The following is a 13639-nucleotide window of genomic DNA, read 5'->3' on the forward strand; positions in this document are numbered from 1 at the left end:
ATAAACCTAACCCTAACCCTAACCTTAACCCTCTAACCTTTACCCTAACCCTAACTCCTAACCCAGCAGGCGGGCAATCGTCTAACCATGATCCTGTCCAGTCCCCTGACCCTGACCCTAACCCTGAGGAGAGAGGAGAGAGGAGAGAGGAGAGAGGAGAGAGAGGAGAGAGGAGAGAGGAGAGAGAGGAGAGAGGAGAGAGGAGAGAGGAGGGGAGAGGGCAGAGGGGAGAGGAGAGAGGGGAGAGAGAAGAGAGGAGGATAGAGGCCCTGACACTCCTCCTCTGGGCCCCCTGGAACCTCCCTTCCACTGGTTACCACCGCCACCATTCCACCTCTGACCTTGGCTGGCTACAGAGTTTGGTATAGGGCGGGGTGTGGATGGGGCCAGCATCCCCCACAAGCTGCAGAAGTGTTTGAGCTACACCCTGCTGGTCCTTCACCCTTCCGTGGCTCACCAAGACTTTTGCGCACCGATTTCTCCACTTCATGGATGGCCCTGGCTTCCTGATGGTTCTTCTGTTTCCTTTCCTTTCCTTTCCTTTCCTTTCCTTTCCTTTCCTTTCCTTTCCTTTCCTTTTCTTTCTTTCTTTCTTTCTTTCTTTCTTTCTTTCTTTCTTTCTTTCTTTCTTTCTTTCTTTCTTTCTTTCTTTCTTTCTCTCTCTCTCTCTCTCTCTCTCTCTCTCTCTCTCTCTCTCTCTCTCTCTTTTCCTTCTTCTTCTTCTTCTCCTTCTCCTTCTTCTTTTTGGTTTTTCAAGACAGGGTTTCTCTGTGTATCCCTGGCTATCCTAGAACTCACTCTGTAGACCAGGCTGGCCCTGAACTCATAGAGATCCTTCTGCCTCTGCTTTCCAAGTGCTGGGATTAAAGGTGTGTGCTACCACCACCTCCTGGTCTTCCATTTCTTTAGAGTTCTTCTCTAGATTTGAAAATGGACTCACCTGGGGACACTGTGACCCTAGGGGCTGTATTGGTATGGCCCTGTCCACTGGGCTTCTCTGATACATGTTTCCCCTCTGATGCTTGGGTGGCCCATCTGCCTCCTCCAGAAACAGGGTGGCCAACAGGTGGCGCTGTGGGGCCAAATCTGCATGGGACACAATAGCTCAGAGGAAGGTGTGAGGCAATAGGGAGGCATAGGAACCGGGAACTAGAGGGTGCAGGGTCCACCTAAACACATTCTGCTTGGGTGTGTAATAGTAAATACAGCTATAGCACCAAACACAGGCACACAAGTATGTTCACACATCATATCTACTAGTAAAATGTACGTACACACATATGCACACCTACATTCCTATTGGTGTATCTTTCATACATACATACCTGCATATGTAGGTGCACAAAAATTAGTATATATATATATATACACTAATTTTTGTATATTTTACATACATTATATATATTTTATATAAATTTGTTATATATATATATATATATATATATATATATATATATATATATTGTATGCCTGTATGTGCAAAACTGTGCTGGCTAGTTATATGTCAACTTGACACAAGCTAGAGTCATCAGAGGAGGGAGCCTCAGTTGAGGAAATGCCTCCATAAGATTGGGCTGTGGGGTATTTTCTTAATTAGTAATTGAGGGGAGGGCCCAGCCCACTGTGGGTGGTGGCATCCCTGGGCTGGTGGTCCTGGGTTCTATAAGAAAGCAGGCTGAGCAAGCCATGGGGAGCAAGCCAGTAAGCAGCACCCCTCCATGGACTCTGCATCAGCTCCTGCCTCCAGGTTCCTGCTGTTTGAGTTCCTGTCCTGACTTCCTTCAGTGATGAACAGTGGTGTGGAAATATAAGCCAAATAAATCCTTTCCTCCCCAACTTGCTTTCTGGTCATGGTGTTTCATCAGAGCAGTAGAAACCCTAAGATAATAACATATGTACATACAGACATAGATGCTGAGGCACATACACTGGTGTGTATGTGTGTATGCGCGTGTGCACACATGGATTTGCACATACGCATATCTGTATGTATCAGCATGAAGGGCTGCTGCTGGGTTTGGACCTCTGGAGGCCATGGAAGGCAGTGGCTTCTGTCACTAAAGAGGACTCTCGATCTCCTCTGTCACAAAGATTTTCAATAAAACATGCCCTTAACCATCCACCTACTACAATTTAAAAAAATGATTTACTTATTCGTATTGGTGTTTTGTCTGTGCGTATGTCCATGTGAGGGTATCGGGTCCCCTGAAACTGGAGTTACAGATAGTTGTGAGCTGCCATGTGGGTGCTGGAATTGAACCAGAGTCCTCTGGAAGAGCAGCCAGTGCTCTTAACCGCTGAGCTATCTCGCCAGCCCATCACATTCTTCTCCTTTTTTTGTTTTTGTTTTTGATTTTTCAAGACAGGGTTTCTCTGCATAGTTTTGGTGCCTGTCCTGGATCTCGTTCTGTAGACCAGGCTGGCCTCAAACTCACAGAGATCTGCTTGGCTCTGCCTCCCGAGTGCTGGGATTAAAGGTATGCACCACCACTGCCTGGCCTTTTTTTAAAGATTTATTTATTTATTATGTACAGTGCTCTGTCTGCATGTATCCCTGCAGGCCAGAAGATGGCACCAGATCTCACTACAGATGGTTGTGAGCCACCCACCGTGTGGTTGCTGGGAATTGAACTCAGGACCTCTGTAAGGACAGCCAGTGCTCTTAACTTCTGAGCCATCCCTCCAGCCCATCACCAATATAGATAGCTATGGTTTTCCCTAAGAGAAATCTAACCCATCTCTGAATATGAAATCAGGGTGGGTGTTTAGGGGTGGGATTTGAAAGGCAGAGGGAGACTGCTCCCACACACCACAAAAGCTGGGGGAGTTAGGGGTAGTGCTTGGAGTGCGTGTCTTGGCTGGGCATCCCTGTGAGGAACGGCAGACCAGGAGCCTGATGTTGAGGGCTCAGCTATGGCAGTTAGGAGCAGGGGAGGCTAGAGGGGACCGGAAAGACCGGGGCCACCTTTCTCCGTGATGATGCTCAGTGGTGCTGAGGATCCTGCGACGACTGTTGTGGGGACCAGGACTGAGCCAGGTGACCTGGGAAAGCACCCGCTGGGCTGGGGAGGATGAAGGACCCTGGTATCTTTGAGAAGGTGATCTCATCTGAGAATCAAGAGGAGCAGCACCCACAGTACAGTCGATGATTGCGAGGGAGACTGGGTTCAAGCTATCGGTTACTATTCTCATTGCCAGGCAGAGTAACTCCAAGGAGAAATGATTTACCTCGGCTTACGGTCTCAGAGAGTTCAGTCCATCGTGGCTGGGGCAGCATGGCGGAGCCGTTCAGCTTACACTATGGCAGGAAGCAGGAGGTGTTGATACACCCCTCAAGGAATCACCTTCCAGTGACTTACCTACTCCAGCTGGACCCTGTCTCCTAATGTTTCTACAACCTCCCCACCTGGACCAAGCGTCGAACCGTAACCCGTTTATAAAGCAGCCGTGCCCTTTTGAGGCCCCGACAGGCCTTTCTTCCCAGATCTTACAATAGTGTCTGTCTGTGAGGATCTCAGTCCCGAGTGCTGAATGCTTAGGTCCCTGGAGCCTGTTTCAGAAGATCAGCTTGTCCTGTGACCGGCTCGTAAAACCATAGTAAAGGAGAAATGGCGGTGCGGCTTCTTGCTGATGGCTTTTGGGGAAAAGTAGGCTGGTGGCCCAGCTGAGAAACAATGACTACCGATGAGCTCTGTGACCTCCCTGGGAACACATCGGCATGCCCGACCTGAGGGCCAGTTTGGGGCCTGAAAGGTGACGGTTGTGACACAAGCCACCGCCTGTGGCAGCCTCTGGGCCAAACTCCTCACACATCCTATAAGCTGCTTGCTTTCTCCTTTATAGGACTCTGACTCACGACCGATGGAACGGAGTGTCTCAATCCTGCTAAAAAGCTCATGCCCTGGTGACATCTGGACATTTCTCAACCACTGTAGGGTGAGGCTCCTTAGGTGGCGGTGGAGGCTTGCTCCTTCAGGTGTCAGTATCGACAGTGAGCTCACCTAAGGCAGGTGCCCGTGGGTAGCTTGGGTCTCCTCTCCCTCTCCTCTCACAGCAAAGAAAATCTGGTATTTAAAGAAGCCACCCCAAGCCCCACTGCATGGAAGGACAGCTCTCAGATAAAGACTGTGATGAAGCCATTGTCTCTCTGTGGGTGGGCTTTGAGTCTCTGGGTGACACATCAGTCTCTCCAAGCTTCATTTCCCATCTCTGTCAGGTGGTACTAACAAGGCTTGCCCTTTGTCCCAGGGAAACTTTTGGGAGGGGAGACCCCGTGGATGGACAGTCTAAGCAAACAAGAACTCTGCACCTGGTGTAGCATTACCAAGTACACAGTGTGCAGTGTGGAGAGAGCTCCATGAGGGCCTGGGTGGGGCCAGCAGAATAGAGCTGTTCCCGGTGCTGGCTGAACCACCCCTTAAATGCATGATAGTTAACATCAGAAGCAGGGAGTGGCTGGGGCCAAATTCCTGCCTGCCAGGCCCACAAAGGTCCCTTCCCTACATGAGTCTGAGAGTTCTCAGTTCTGCTAGACTGCTCATTTTGAAAATATAGATTTGCTCCAACACAACTGGCCGATTAGGGAAACATTTGAGTGTGATGTGAATTTAAAAGTCCGCATGTGCCGGGCAGGATGATGTCCTCAGAAAGGCCAGGTGATTGCTGAGCACAGCACACAGCTGGTCTGAGCCTAGGCAGACACAGGCAGACTCTACACCCTGCACCGCCCAGCAACCTGCGTTTCCAGCTTGTGTTGGGAGTCACACCCAGCCCACATCATCTCTACAAATTTTCCCTCTTGCAGAATTGCTTTGCTTCTCAATGCTCCACAGCAAAGATGTCTGCCACAACAAAGATGTCTGCCACAACAAAGATGTCTGCCACAACAAAGATGTCTGCCACTGTCTGTAGCCATTTCCTTAGCAAACCTCAGGTCTTTGAAGAGGCAAAGTACATATTTGTCTTTTAATTGTATGTGTGGGTGCAATGTGTGGCAGGTGCCTTCGGAGCCTAGCAGGGGCATTGAATTCCTTGGCTTGGGAGCACAGATGGTTGTGAGTTACATGTATGTGGGTGCTGGAAACTGAATGTGAGTCCTCTGCAAGAACATTAAGTACTTCTAACTCTCCAAGCCATCTCTCCAGCTCTAAAGTGACAACCAGTGCATTGGTCAGGAAGTAAAAATGAATTTCTTAACCACTTAACATGAAAAATCTCTCTCTGTATGTGTGTGTGTATGTGTGTGTGTGTGTGTGTGTGTGTGTGTGTGTTCATGGGCAAGTGTGCAGGGTCTTGTACCAAAGCACCCATATGGAAGTCGGAGGACAACTGGACAAGTTTTGGTAATCAGTTCCCTCCTTCTATCATCAAGGAATCCACCTCAGGTCAGTATACGTAAGAACACATTCTGGATAGATTGATGTCAATGTGCTCTGCTCAGGTCAGCATTCTCTATGGCTGTCAGTAGCGTCTTCTTTATGTACAGCTTTACATATTTCCTGAGATCATGGCCTTGCCATTTGTCTGACTGTTTACTGGCTAGTCAAGTTGTTAGTGTGCCTGACCATGCTTCACTGCCAAACCCACAGCCAACTGTTAAAAACTCTTCTTTTTCTCCACTGTGCTAGCCTTTTATTCTTGTTTTGCATTGAGTCGAGAATTCACATCACATTGATGATGAACATTTCCTTTTTGGACCTGTTTTATTTGAACTCTGTGTTAGGTAGCTTTTCATTGCCGTGACAAAACACCAGAACAAGTCAACCTATAGGAGAAAAGGTAGCTTTGGCCCAGAGATTCAAAAATCTTAAGCCTGTGGTTGCTGGGCCCAGTGCTCTAGGCCTGAGGTAAGGCTAAAACTTCATAGTGGAGGAGGGGCATGGTGGGACAAAACTGTTCACCTCTAGAAAGCTCAGACAGACAACAGACAGACAGACAGACAGACAGACAGACAGACAGACAGACAAAGTAAGGACTCAAGGGAAAGTATGGTCCCTCGAGACATGCCTCCAATGGCTTTCAAATAGGTTGTGATGGCTAATATTGTCAACTTGACAGGTTCTAGACTACAGAAGAGACATGCCTTTGGTCATGTGTGTGAGAGATTAACTGTGAGAAGGTCCACCCTAAATGAGGGTAGTGCCACTATGGGCTGGATCCCATACTGCCCCAAAAGGAGGAAGCAGGTTGCATACCAGCATTCATCTCCCTGTTTCCTGACCATCAATTCCACGGGACCAGCTGCTTCATGTTTCTGGTGCCACACACCCCACCATGAGGAACTGTACCTTCCAACTGTGAGTCAAAATAGATACTTTATGCCTTGTTTCTGTTAGGTATTTTCATCACAGCAGTGTAAATGGCAACTGACACATAGGGCCTGTTGCTTAAACTTCCATTACTTCTCAATAGCCCATCAAAGTACAAACCCATCAATGGATTAACTCAGTGAGAAGGCCAGTTCTCACATGATCCCCACACTTTCTGAAGTTTACCTCTGAACATTGTTGCCCTGGGATCCAGCCTTCAACACAAAAGCCTTTGGGGGGAGCCTGCCACATCTAAACTATAACAGATTCTTGTGCCCAGTGTTTTATTTCCTCTTCTAGAGCTCTCTTCCTCTTCCCTTCTCCATCTTGCCCTATACCCTAAGTCACTGGCCCTCAATAGTTCAGCCATTGGGGAAATTGTGGAAGGCAGAAATGTTGCTGTTCATCTGCCCTCTTATGGCTGCAGAAGGTGAGCTCTTAAGGCCACTTCATCCTCAGCCCCCCCCCCCCCCCCCGCCAAGCTCTATTATCACTCTCTTCTCTTCAGCCCAGAGTGGGAAGGGCTTCCTGCTTCTTGTAGTCCTGAGTGGATGGCAGGGCTTCTCTGTTAATGATTGGCTTTCCTTAACCCAGCCCTAATTTTTGTCATAGTCCTCAGTCCCCTCCTTGAAGGGCTCAGACCTTGTATAACAGACATCCCCAATCAAGACATCCTCATTCTGCTTTTTCCTAGTTTCCTTATGCTGTTTTTTTTTATTCTCCTGTTTGTCTCTCTTTCTTCACGCTGGGGATCAAACTTAATGTCTTCTGCAAGTAACTGCTCCACTACTGAGTTCGACCACAGCATGTCCTTTGGGTTTCTTGTTTGTAATTTTTTGTTTCTGTGGACATGCTATTATTCTCCTCTTGAAGCCTTTTCTTTCTTTCTGAATTATCTTTATTTTCCCTACTTTTTCTTCCTTAATTTTGAAGGTGATGGCCTATGGTCCTTGGCCAACCATTCCTCTTTACCTGTGGACATTAAAACATCCAGGCACTGGCTAGTAAGTGTTATTTTTAGTCCACTTACTGTCATTATGTTTTTATTAGTGCATATGACATATAAAGAGTGGTTGGTTTCATTGTGACATCTTTATACGTGTATATAAAATACTTTGATCATATTCATCCCTAAACCCTTTCCATCCCTCTCCTCCTGTCCATATTTTTCTTTCCATTTCCCATCAAATATTGCCATTAATGTATTGAAAAATGATTGATATCTTATAGAAGTACTTAAATAAATATTTAGGATAAAAATATGACTGGGGTTTATGCCACAATAACACAGGAGACAGGGAACAGGAAAGATGATTGGCAGCAGGTCTCACGATGGAGTGAACAGTGAAAGAGTGTGTGCCAGTGTGCTGTGGTACTCCTTATTTGTATCTCTACCTACAACCCCCTGTAGAATTGTCCCAGTTCCGACTGGGTTAGGACTCAGGCTTCCAAGCAGCACTGGGGTGCACTGTGGGTGGCCCCAGTGAGCTCCCAGGCTGGTGCCATGATAACCTTAAAATTTGTGGGAAATGAAACAACATCTGTCAGTCACAGATACCCATGGGCAGTCACCTGGGTTTTTAGAAGACCAGAGGCCTGCTTTTGCGTATGTTTGATGTCTCATTAACACCAAATTACCTTTCTTATGTATAAAAATCTGACAGCCTCTGTTTTCTCTGTAGTCCCCAGATCCAGGAATAATAATAATAAAAAAAAAAGAGGGTGGGAAGAGAGCACAACTAGTTATTAGTGTGATGTCATCTTTGCAAGAGACCCTTCTTTCCTACCCTGAGCTCTGTGCTGGGATAGGAAATAGGGGTCTCAGACAAACAACACCCCAGCCAAAGAACACCTCAACCTCAAGATGTTTCCATCCTGGTGTCATGACTCAATGGGGGTGTGTCTCAGGGCAGTTGAAGCTGGGCCGGAAAGACTGGGCTTCTCAGCAAAGAAGGCAGCTGCAGTGTGAGACCGGAGAGGACAGATCTGGTGGTGGGGTGTGGAGGGGGCGGGTGCTGGAGGCTGGCATCAGGGCAGGCTTGGAACCTAGCCAAGAGAAGCCACTTCTTGTCAGAGCTAGAGAGCAGAGTTTCTCTGTAAAGCATGTGTGCTAGACCTCTGTGGATCAGGGATGAGAGCCAGGGCTGTCCTTAGAGGGGTGTGACCCTCTGCAGCCACCCAGGGAGCCATGCTTAGAAAGGCCAAAGGTCACTAGTACTTGTCTGTCACTATCTTTTGTGAGTGTGGTACGTGATATGTGTGCTCATACATGTGTGTGGAAGCTAGAGGTTGGTGTCGGATGTCTTTCTTAATTACCCTCTGCCTTCTATATTGAGACAGTCTCTCACTAGATCTGGAGTTCACCATTTAGGTTAGACTGCCTGGCCAGTGAGCCTCCAGAATCCACCCATCCCCCCACCCCCTCCGGCACTGCTGCTACAGGTGTAAGCCTCTGGCTTGGCTTTTATGTGGGTGCTGGAGACTTGAGCTCAGGTCCTCATGTTTGAGTAGCCATCCCTCAGCCCCCATAGTCTTTATCTTCATGTTCTTGATGCCTGAACAAGGGGACCTGCATTTTCATTGTTTGCTGCCCCCCCCCACTGTTTATGCAGTGGGTCTCACAGGGTGGGGGTGGGGTGGGGGTGGGGGGGTGTCTGTCTTGACTTGTCACCCTCACTGCTGTTATTTGAGTCAAGTTGTACCACTCACCCACCCACGGTCCCAAACCCCAGATTCTGGTATCTTTCAGGAAAGAATCCTTGGCCAGAGGAAGAAGGCATCAGGATCTAGGACTCTACAGGCTTGAGATTCAGTGTTGCTAGCAATATGCAATTGCTGTGGAACAATCCTTCTGGACACTATCAATATGTGTTACTCTCATTGGTTAATAAAAGGCTGACATGCTGGTAGCTGGGCAGGAAGTTAGGTTGGAAAGCCAAACTGAGAATGGCGAGGAGGGCGGAGTCAGAAGAGATGCCAGCCAGCTGCCAAACAAACAGGACATGTGGAAAATGAGGTAGCAGGTCATGAGCCACGTGGCAAAGCATAAATAGAAATATGGGTTAATTTAAGTGTAAGAGTTAGCTAGTAACAAGCCTGAGCTATTGTCCGAGCATTTATAAATAATACTAAGTCTCTGTGTGGTGATTTGGAAGTAGCTGCCAGGACAGGGAGCAGGCAGTCAGGACAGGAAAACATCTGTTTACATATAATACTGATGGATCCCCAGGCAGCCACCTGCCCTTCTTGGTCTCAGTTTCTTCACCTGTCAAGTGGACATGCTAGTACTAGACCTACCTGCCTCAAGGAATTGCCTTGCAATTCCTTCTTAGAAGAGGAATCAGGGGCTCCCTGCTGCCTCTTGTGTTGAATCTGACCCCAGCACAATGCGTTTGGTAACAGTGTCTTCTCACTGATGACTCCAAGCAGGAGCTAATGGGGAAAGTGACTCCAGAAGATGACAGAAAGGTGATGTTGAGTCATCATAACACTGAGTCTGAGTGGCATCTTTGTTGCCTGGATACGGTTGGTGCTCTGGGCTTCCACAGAGAAGCAGGGCAGCCTGCTCGCACTGGGCCCACGCCTGCTGGCGGGTATGTGAACACCAAAATGTGTCTCACAAGAACACGTGGGTAATCTTCTCTTATGGTCCCAGTTTAACTTCAAAATGTCTCCCTGGTGGATAATGACATGATTGTTGTCATAACAACCATCACTTGGAAGGCTTTCCTCAGTACCAGAAGTGAATTAAATTCTTACCCAAGTTGCAGCTTTCATTGCTTTAAAGATTTATCTCCTTAGGTGTTTGTATAGATGTGTGTGTGTGTGTGTGTGTGTGTGTGTGTGTGTGTGTGTGTGGTGCAGGTGCCCTTACACATGCATCGGAAGCCAGAGGAGATTGTTGGCTGGCTTCCTCTGTCACTTTTGCCTCTGTCTCTGTCTGTCACAGCTAGGCTGGCCAGTCTGTGAACTCCCAGGACCTACCGGTCTCTATTCCCTAATGCTGTCATTACAGGCACATAGAGCCAAGCCTGGCCTTTTTTGTGAGTGCTGGGATTTGAACTCAGGCCCCCAGGCTTGCATAGGAAGCTTTCTTACCTATTAAGCTATTTCCTCAGCTTCCTTCCACCTTTTGCTCCCCCAGACAGGATCTCATGCCTCCCAGGCTGGCCTCAAAATCACTATGTGCTGAGAATGATGTTGAACATTGACCCTGCAGTTTCCCTCTCTCAAACCCCGGAATAACAGGCATGTACCACTGCACCTGGTTTATGAAGCGCTGAAAATCAAACCCAGGGCTTTAAGAATGCCAGGCATGCAACTCTGGTACAACCTGAGCCCTCCCAGCTCTCCTTGCTGAGGTAAGACACAGGCAAGAAGGATCTAAGGGTGTTGGTGCTCGGGCCTCAGATTGGCACAGCTTGACTTGGAAAGTCAACATGGAATTGTGCCATCTGAGTCACCCAGCAGGGATTATCTTCTGATTGTCCCGTGGCCCTGCTCCAGCAGTGGCCTGGGACTGCCTCTGTATCCAGTAAGTATGCAGCTGTTGCCAGGGACCTGGCCCAGAGCTGAGAAGGTGCAAGTGCCCGGTCTGTTTACAGTCTACACTTTGCATCAGGATGATGGGCATTCAGGAAGAAGGGACCCTAACTTGGCCCAAATCATTGAGCTTGCCCAAACACGGCTTGGCAGAGTGGAAAGGGGAGACATCGTTGAGTCACACACATTTGATCCAAGCTGTAGAACCGTCACTCACTAGCAGCATAAGGGGTGACCTTCCAAGTCACCCCTCTGAGTCCTGTCCCCCATACCTGTCAAGATGGTGGCTATCAGGGTTGATGTGGCCATCAGAATGTGCCCGTGGCTAGGTGACAGCTCTGTGACATCGGAATACCTGATGGTCTGAATGTCAAAATCTAAAGACCTGCTCTGCTCGCTCAGTTCCAGCCAGCCTGTGGGTCACAGCAAGTCTCTTTTGTATGTCCGTGTGTTCACGTTTGTGCCTGTGTAGGTGTGCATATGTGTGAGTGTGCATATGTGTGAGTGTGCTTATGTGTGAGTGTGCATGTGTGAGTGTGCATGTGTGTTGCTCGAGTTTTCCGCCTTGCCCACAGTCAGGACAAATCTTTGTCACCCGCCAGTCCCACAGACGCTCAGACCCAACCAAGTAAACACAGAGACTTATATTGCTTACAAACTGTATGGCCGTGGCAGGCTTCTTGCTAACTGTGCTTATAGCTTAAATTAATCCATTTCCATAAATCTATACCTTGCCACGTGGCTGGTGGCTTACTGGCATCTTCACATGCTGCTGGTCATGGCGGCGGCTGCAGTCCGTCCTTCTGCCTTCCTGTCCTTTTATTTCTCCTCTCTGTTAGTCCCGCCTATCCTTCCTGCCTAGCCACAGCCGATCAGGTTTTATTTATTGATCAATCAGAACAACTTGACATACAGACCATCCCCCAGCACAGCCAAGTGCAGACCATCTCAGACACCTGCACTCAGGCCCATGGTCCTAATCATCCTCTATGCGGACCTGCTGGGTAACACCACAAAGAACCCAAGAAGGGCTCCCACAGGACATACAGAACATCCCACAGCACATGTGTGTGAGTGTGCAGATGTGTGAGTGCTCACGGAGACCAGAAAATACCTCAGATGTCACATGTCAGTCTTGAGATGTCATCCAGCCTTCCTCCACCCTTCCCTTCTTTCCTCCCTTACATTTCTTCCCCTCTCAGCCCTCTCTACCTCCCTCATTCCTTCCCTTCCTTTCTCTCTTCTGTAAGGGTCTCTTGCTGGCCTATAACTCACCAAGTAGGCTAGTCACGCTGGCCAGCAGGCTCCAGGGATCCACCTGTTACTACCTCCTCAGTGAGGGGATTACAAGTGGAAGACACACTGCTGCTGCTGCCACTCCCCTCCTCCCCCATCTCCCCACCTCCTCCTCCCTCTCCTCCCCCTCCTCCTCTTCTGCCTTCCTTCCTCCCCCTTCTCCTCCTCCCCCTCAACCTCATCCTCCCCTTCCTTCTCCCCCTCCTCCTGTACCTCTGTACAGTATATGATTAAAGCTTAGCACCCAGGCACAGACATTTTTTTTGTAGGGGGCTGGAAAGGTTAGACAAGGCTCACCTCAGAAGAAAAACTATTAAGAAGCTTCTGTATAGACAATGTGGAAAATGTGAGGGGGGGAAAGAAAGAAAATCACTCATAATTCTCCTCCCCTACATGACCTCTGCTAACATTTTGGTAGATGGTTTGCACTTCTCTTGCAATGGAGCGTCTTAAACTATGGCTTTGGTTTTAAATAGAGGGGAGAGGGGAGAGGGGAGAGGGGAGAGGGGAGAGGGGAGAGAGTTAGGGTTACAGGGTTAGGGTTAGAAGAGTTAGGGTCATAGTCGTAGTCAGGGTTGGAAGAGTTAGGGTTAGTGTCAGGTGTAGTTTCAGGGTCAGAGTCGGTCAGGTGTTGGTGTAGCATGAATCCTCAAGGGTCTTAGTAATAAAAAACAAACCTGATGGCAAGTATTAGGGTGAATTAAACTAACCCTAACCCTGACCCCTAACCCTAACCCGAACCCTAACCCTTCAACCTTCCTGTAATCTCAATTCTCCTGTTAGTCCAGCTTATAATTCATGCATGGCCACTGGCCAATCAGTGTTTTATATATTGACCAATGAGAATAACAGATTAGACAAACAAACTAACCCCCTGAGGAACCCTAACCCTAACCCTGTAACCCTAACCCTAACCCTCTAACTCTAACCCTAAACCCTAACCCTGAATTCTGACCCTAACCATAAACCCTAACCCTCTAACCCTAAACCCTAACCCAGACACCCACCCCAACCCCAATCCTCTCTCATAATCTAACCCCCTAACCCTTGACTCTGATGCTGACCTTATCCTAACCCTAAACCCTGCCCCTAACCTGACCCAGACCCTGACCATCTTCACCAGTATCCTGACCAGTATACTAAAACTGACCCCAACCAAGACACCCACCCCAACCCCAATCCTCTCTCTCACAATCTAACCCCTCAACCCTTGACTCTGATGCTGACCTAACCCTAAACCTTGACCCTAACCTGACCCAGACACCAACCATCTTGACCAGTACCCTTACCAGGATACTAAAACTGACCCGAATCAAGACACCCACCCCAAACCCAATCCTCTCTCACAATCTAACCTCCTAACCCTTGACTCTGATGCTGACCTAACCCTAAACCTTAAACCCAGACCCTAACCCTAACCCTCTAACCACTGGAGGATGGTCTCCCAGCAGGTTGAAGGAATCCTGACCTCCCTGAGAGGAAGCCATTACAGC

The sequence above is a fragment of the Peromyscus maniculatus genome, chromosome 15, assembly GCF_049852395.1.
Source record: "Peromyscus maniculatus bairdii isolate BWxNUB_F1_BW_parent chromosome 15, HU_Pman_BW_mat_3.1, whole genome shotgun sequence".
NCBI lineage: Eukaryota > Metazoa > Chordata > Mammalia > Rodentia > Cricetidae > Peromyscus > Peromyscus maniculatus.